The 6,389-nt window shown below is 41.1% G+C and overlaps 1 non-coding gene across 1 annotated transcript; it reads left to right on the forward strand.

Moving 5' to 3' along the window:
• The first annotated feature begins 5,191 nt into the window (after window positions 1–5,191).
• LOC112761657 (small nucleolar RNA R71) lies at window positions 5,192–5,295 on the forward strand. Its single transcript, XR_003182043.1, has one exon. It is a non-coding gene; the product is annotated as a small nucleolar RNA R71 (small nucleolar RNA).
• The last annotated feature ends 1,094 nt before the right edge of the window (window positions 5,296–6,389 follow it).

A 6,389-nucleotide genomic window follows, 5' to 3' on the forward strand; every position in this document is an offset into this window, starting at 1 on the left:
CTTAATGTGCTCAAGGCGACTCAAGTGGTCTGCCACTAAATTCTGGTAACCACTCCTATCCTTAATTTCTAAATCAAATTCTTGCAACAGCAGTATCCAATGTATTAGCCGTGGTTTGGACTCTTTTTTAGCTAATAAATACTTTAGAGCTGCATGGTCTGAGTACACTACCACCTTAGTACCAAGTAAATAAGCTCAAAATTTATCCAGAGCAAAAACAATAGCAAGAAGCTCTTTTTCAGTAGTAGTGTAATTAGACTGAGCAGCATCTAAGGTCTTAGACGCATAAGCAATTACAAAAGGATCCTTACCTTCACCTAAGCTAGCGCTGCTCCCACTGCATGGTTGGAGGCATTACACATAATTTCAAATGGCTGGCTCCAGTCTGGTCCTCTCACAATCGGAGCTTGAGTCAGGGCGATCTTCAGCTTATCAAACACTTGCATGCAATCCTCACTGAACTGGAGCTCAATATCTTTTTGCAGCAATCTGGATAAAGGTAATGCTACCTTACTGAAGTCCTAAGGTAAACTAAAAATGACATCTACCTTTGCTGGATCTACAGAAATGCCAGTATTAGACACAACATGTCCTACTATAATTCCTTGTTTTACCATAAAGTGACATTTTTCAAAATTCAACACAAGGTTTGAACTAATACACCTGTCTAATACTCTAGATAAACTATCCAAGCAAAGGCTAAATGAATCACCATATTCGCTAAAATCATCCATGAAAACTTCCATACAGTTTTCAATAAGATATGAAAAGATGCTCATCATGCATCTTTGGAAAGTAGCTGGTGCATTACATAAGCCAAAAGGCATCCTTTTGTATGCATACGTTCCAAAGGGACATGTAAAAGTAGTCTTCTCTTGATCTTCAGGAGCTATATAAATTTGAAAATAGCCTGTATAACCATCTAAAAAATAGTAATGGGATTTACCTGACAGGCGATCAAGCATTTGATCAATAAATGGAAAGGGGTAATGATCCTTGCGAGTGGCTTAGTTGAGACGCCTATAGTCAATGCGAACTCTCCATGAATTATGCACTCTAGTTGTCAGGAGCTCTCCATGCTCATTATTTACTATCGTGACTCCAGACTTCTTGGGCACCACTTGTACTGGGCTGACCCATTCACTATCTGAGATGGGGTAAATGATATCTGCTTCAAGTAGCCTGGTCACTTCTTTCTTGACAACTTCTAAGATAGTAGGATTCAATCTTCTTTGAGGCTAACAGACAGGCTTTGCTTCCTCTTCTAAATATATTCTGTGCTCACAAACTTGAGGGCTGATGCCTACTATATCTGCCAAGCTCCATCCAATTGCTTTCTTATGTTTTCCCAGTACACTGAGCATCTGTTCTTCTTGTTGTGAAATGAGTTCCCTTGTAATGATAACTAGGAACTTCTGCTTATCCTCAAGGTAAGCATACTTGAGGTGTGGAGAAAGGGGCTTAAATTCCAATCTCTTCTCATGGCTTGGTTTTGGATCATCCGGGGTTGGTGATAATGGCAAAGTGTCCTCATTGTGGTCAGAAGGTGTCCCCACACTTGGACCTTGCTCCATGTGCCTTTCTTCTATTTATTCTTGGTGAACTTTAGCTACAGTTTCATCAATGATATTGCACTGAAAGATAGAATGATCTTCCGGATGGTGCTTCATAGCTTTATTTAGACTGAAACTCACTGCTCTGCCGTCTATCTCAAAGGAGTAAGTTCCTGAGAATGCATCCAGCTTGAACTTCGAAGTTTTCAGGAATAGTCTTCCAAGCAGGATTGATGATGGTCTTCCTGAGTCATTAGGGGGCATTTCCAGGATATAGAAGTCAATGGGAAATGTGAGCCCCTTAATGCTCACTAATACATCTTCAGCAATTCCAACTACTGTAATAATGCTTTTATCTACTAACACAAAACGAGCTACCGACCTTTTTAAAGGAGGGAGCCTCAAAGTATCATATATAGACAATGGCATTATACTAACACACGCTCCTAAGTCACACATGCAGTCAGAAAATATTACACCTCCAATGGTACAGTTAACCATGCATGGACCTGGATCACTACATTTTTCAGGTATACCTCCCATTAAAGCAGATATAGAACTTCCTAAAGGAATAGTTTCTAACTCATTAATTTTATCGTTATGTATGCACAAATCTTTTAGAAACTTTGCATATTTGGGTACTAGCTGAATAACATCAAAAAGGGGAACGGTTACCTCAACCTTTTTGAATATTTCTACCATTTTGGGATCAAGTTCCATCTGCTTTCTAGTCTTCCTTGCAAGGTGTAGAAATGGGATAGGAATGGCGTCTTTTACAGCTTCAGCTTCCTTTGGTTCTCCATTCCTTTGTTGAACTACTTCTTCTTCAACCATGTCTTGTGCGTCCTCTTCCTCTTCAGCATCTTCTACTTCCACCATATCCTTAGCTGGGGCATGTTCTGGTGGGCTTGGCTCCTCATGGTTCCTCTCTTGTAGTGTGGTTCCGGACCTCAAAGTGATGGCATTGATGCCACCCTTGGGATTAGGTAGGGGTTGAGAAGTAATTCCATCAGAGCTTGAAGGTTGGTTGGTGGAATTAGGTAATGAATCTATCCTGGAGGCGAGAGCTTGTAAAGTTGCATTCAAACCATTTAAAGTAGAGTTCAGCTGCGTCTGCATGTCTTGTTGTCCTTATGCAAGAGAACGGAGCATCTCGTCATTTGATGAGGAATTAGGATAAGTGATCTGAGGAACTTGTTGCTAGTTATGCTGGGATCCTTGAGACTGTCTTAGGTGAGGTGCTCTGTGATGAGCGGATAATTTATACGCTTTTTGACATTGTTTTTAGTATGTTTTTAGTAGGATCTAGTTACTTTTAGGGATTTTTTCATTATTTTTTATGTTAAATTCACATTTCTGGACTTTACTATGAGTTTGTGTGTTTTTCTGTGATTTCAGGTATTTTCTGGCTGAAATTGAGGGACTTGAGCAGAAATCAGATTTAGAGGTTGAAGAAGGACTGCTGATGCTGTTGGATTCTGACCTCCCTGCACTCAAAGTGGATTTTATAGAGCTACAGAACTCGAAATGGCGCGCTTCTAATTGCGTTGGAAAGTAGACATCCAGGGCTTTCCAGAAATATATAATAGTCCATACTTTGGCCAAGAATAGATGACGTAAACTGGCGTTCAACGCCAGCTTTCTGCCCAATTCTGGCGTCCAGCGCCAGAAAAGGATCCAAAACCAGAGTTGAACGCCCAAACTGGCACAAAAGCTGGCGTTCAACTCCAAGAAGGACCTCTACACGTGCAACACTCAAAGCTCAGCCCAAGCACACACCAAGTGGGCCCCGGAAGTGGATTTATGCATCAACTACTTACTCTTGTAAACCTTAGTAGCTAGTTTATTATAAATAGGACATTTCACTATTGTATTTGAAATCTTTGGATCTTTGGATTATCTTTTGATCTATTGATCATGTTTTGGGGGCTGGCCATCTCGGCCATGCCTGGACCTTTCACTTATCTAATTTTAACGGTAGAGTTTCTACACTCCATAGATTAAGGTGTGGAGCTTTGCTGTTTCTCAAGGATTAATGCAAAGTACTACTGTTTTCTATTCAATTCATCTTGTTTCGCTTCTAGGATATTCATTCGTACTTCAATCTGAATGTGATGAACGTGACAATCATCATCATTCCCTATAAACGCGTGCCTGACAACCACTTCCGTTCTACCTTAGACTGAATGAGTATCTCTTAGATCTCCTAACCAGAATCTTCGTGGTGTAAGCTAGAATGATGGCGGCATTCAAGAGAATCCGGAAGGTCTAAACCTTGTCTGTGGTATTCCGAGTAGGATTCAATGAATGAATGACTGTGACGAGCTCCAAACTCGCGATTGCGGGGCGTTAGTGACAGACGCAAAAGGATAGTAAATCCTATTCCAGCATGATCGAGAACCGACAGATGAATAGTCGTGCCGTGACATTGTGCGTTGACCATTTTCACTGAGAGGATAAGATGAAGCCATTGACAAGGGTGATGCCTCCAGACGATTAGCCGTGCCGTGACAGGGCATTGGATCATTTTCCCGAGAGATGACCGAAAGTAGCCATTGACAGTGGTGATGTATCACATAAAGCCAGCCATGGAAAGGAGTAAGACTGATTGGATGAAGATAGCAGGAAAGCAGAGGTTCAGAGGAACGAAAGCATCTCCATTCGCTTATCTGAAATTCTCACCAATGAATTACATAAGTATTTCTATCCCTATTCTATTAATTATTATTCCAAAACGCCATTATCAATTTATATCTGCCTAACTGAGATTTGCAAGGTGACCATAGCTTGCTTCATACCAACAATCTCCGTGGGATTCGACCCTTACTCATGTAAGGTATTACTTGGACGACCCAGTGCCCTTGCTGGTTAGTTACACGGAGTTGTGAACCATGGTCTTGGCATCATGTTTTTGGCGCCATTTCCAGGGAAAGAAAGAGCAATGAATTTTACATAATTAAAGTGTAATCACGATTCCGCGTACCACTCTGTAAGGCTGGTTCTGATTCTACTGCCTGTTGTTGTTATTCCACCTCTGGTTTCCATTGTTGTCTCTGCCTCCTCTGTTATAGTTGTCCCTCCAGCCATGGTTGGAATTATCTCTCCAGCCCTGGTAGGAGTTATCCTGCCACCCTTGGTTATAGTTGCCACCTTGGTTGTAGTTGCTGTCTTATTGATTGTATCCTTGATTTGGGCGATCATAGAAGTTATGAGTGGCTGCCACAGTGCTGTCTTCTTGTTGGAGCTGCGGACATTCATCAGTATAATGACTATAATCAGCACAGATTCTACATACTCTTTGTGGGACCAACTGTTGGCTTTGTTGTGGTGGGGGAGGCTGAGCTTGTTGTGCTTGTTGTTAATTTAACTGCATCTGCTTTAGTAGGTTGGTCATTTCACATATACTCTGTGTGAGAGCGGTATTTTCAATGCTAGAGGAAACCTCTGCAACAACTTTTGAGTGGCTGTGCCTGCGCTTGTGATTCCTAGTAGACTCCACTAAGTCGCTGATTAGTTGCCATGCTTCATCTGTGGTCTTGTACTTTTTTGGAGAACTATTACTAGCACCATCTAGTGTGGTCTTATCCTGAGGCTTCATGCTTTGAATGAAGTAGCTGATCAAAACTAGCCTGTCAATCATGTGATGGGGGCATGCGTCTAGAAGGTTCTTAAAATGCTCCCAATATTCATAGAGAGTCTCCGATTCACCTTGAACAATGCAGGAGATCTCTTTCCTCAATCTATTTGTAACTTCAGCTGGAAAGTATTTTTCCAAAAACTCTCTCCTGAGCGTATCCCAGTTAGTAATAATCGCTTCAGGTTGGGAGTAGTACCACTCTGTCGCCTTTCCCTCAAGAGAAAACGGGAAGGCAGTTAACAGAATGGATGTTTTATTTGCACCATGAAGCCTAACAGTAGAACAGGCTGTCTGAAAATCCCTGAGGTGCTTGATGGGCTCCTGAGCAAGTAAGCCATGAAACTTGGGCATCAAGTTAATTAGTGCAGTATTTAGTTCAAAATCTGCAGCTAGAGCTGGGTGATGCACTTGATACGGTTTCATTGAAATATCTGGGGCTCCAGCTTCCTGGAGAGTAATCCTCCTAGGTGCTGCCATGTTATCTGCACGTGAATCAACTGAATCGGTAGTAAAGGAGCTTGTTTCGCTCTCAGATGGCGGTTCAGATTTGCCCTCAGATGAGACGGGTGAATCGATAACAATCACTTCCCCACCCTCAGAGGCTAACCGACGTCGAGCTCGCCTAATACGTGAAAGAGTTCTTTCAATTTCAGGATCAAATGTGGCTAAGCTCGGACGAGGCAGTAAATGCGTCATTCAATGAGAAAAACATATAGCTTGTGGTAACAAAATAAAAATAAAATATGCAAATAAAAATAAAAATATATACACTAATTAATAATCTAGCACACTATTACAACTCCCCGGTAGCGGCGCCAAAAATTGACGAGAGGGCAGAAGTTGGCTAATTAAGAAATCGATATATGGAATACGTTGTGAGTACAGTTCTTAACCAGCTAAGATCCGCCTTGTCAATTTAGAAAAGTTGTCACGAATTAGAATTAAAAATACTGGGAGTATGAGTCCCAGGTCGTCTCCCAACGAGTTGCAGGAAAGGGTGCTAATTTATTAATCAGGAGTTTCCAAGAAAGTTTGATTTTGGATAATGAGCAATTAAATAATTGTAAATTAAAACAATAAAAACTAAGAATAATTATTGATATTCTAGATAAAAGGCCTTGACTAGGGGAATGATTAATTGGAAGTTCTATCCTTGTTGGAATCTTCTCAAGTGTAGTATAAAGAGGTTGTTGTTTTCA

Source organism: Arachis hypogaea, chromosome 16 (genome assembly GCF_003086295.3).
Source record: "Arachis hypogaea cultivar Tifrunner chromosome 16, arahy.Tifrunner.gnm2.J5K5, whole genome shotgun sequence".
Classification (NCBI taxonomy): domain Eukaryota; kingdom Viridiplantae; phylum Streptophyta; class Magnoliopsida; order Fabales; family Fabaceae; genus Arachis; species Arachis hypogaea.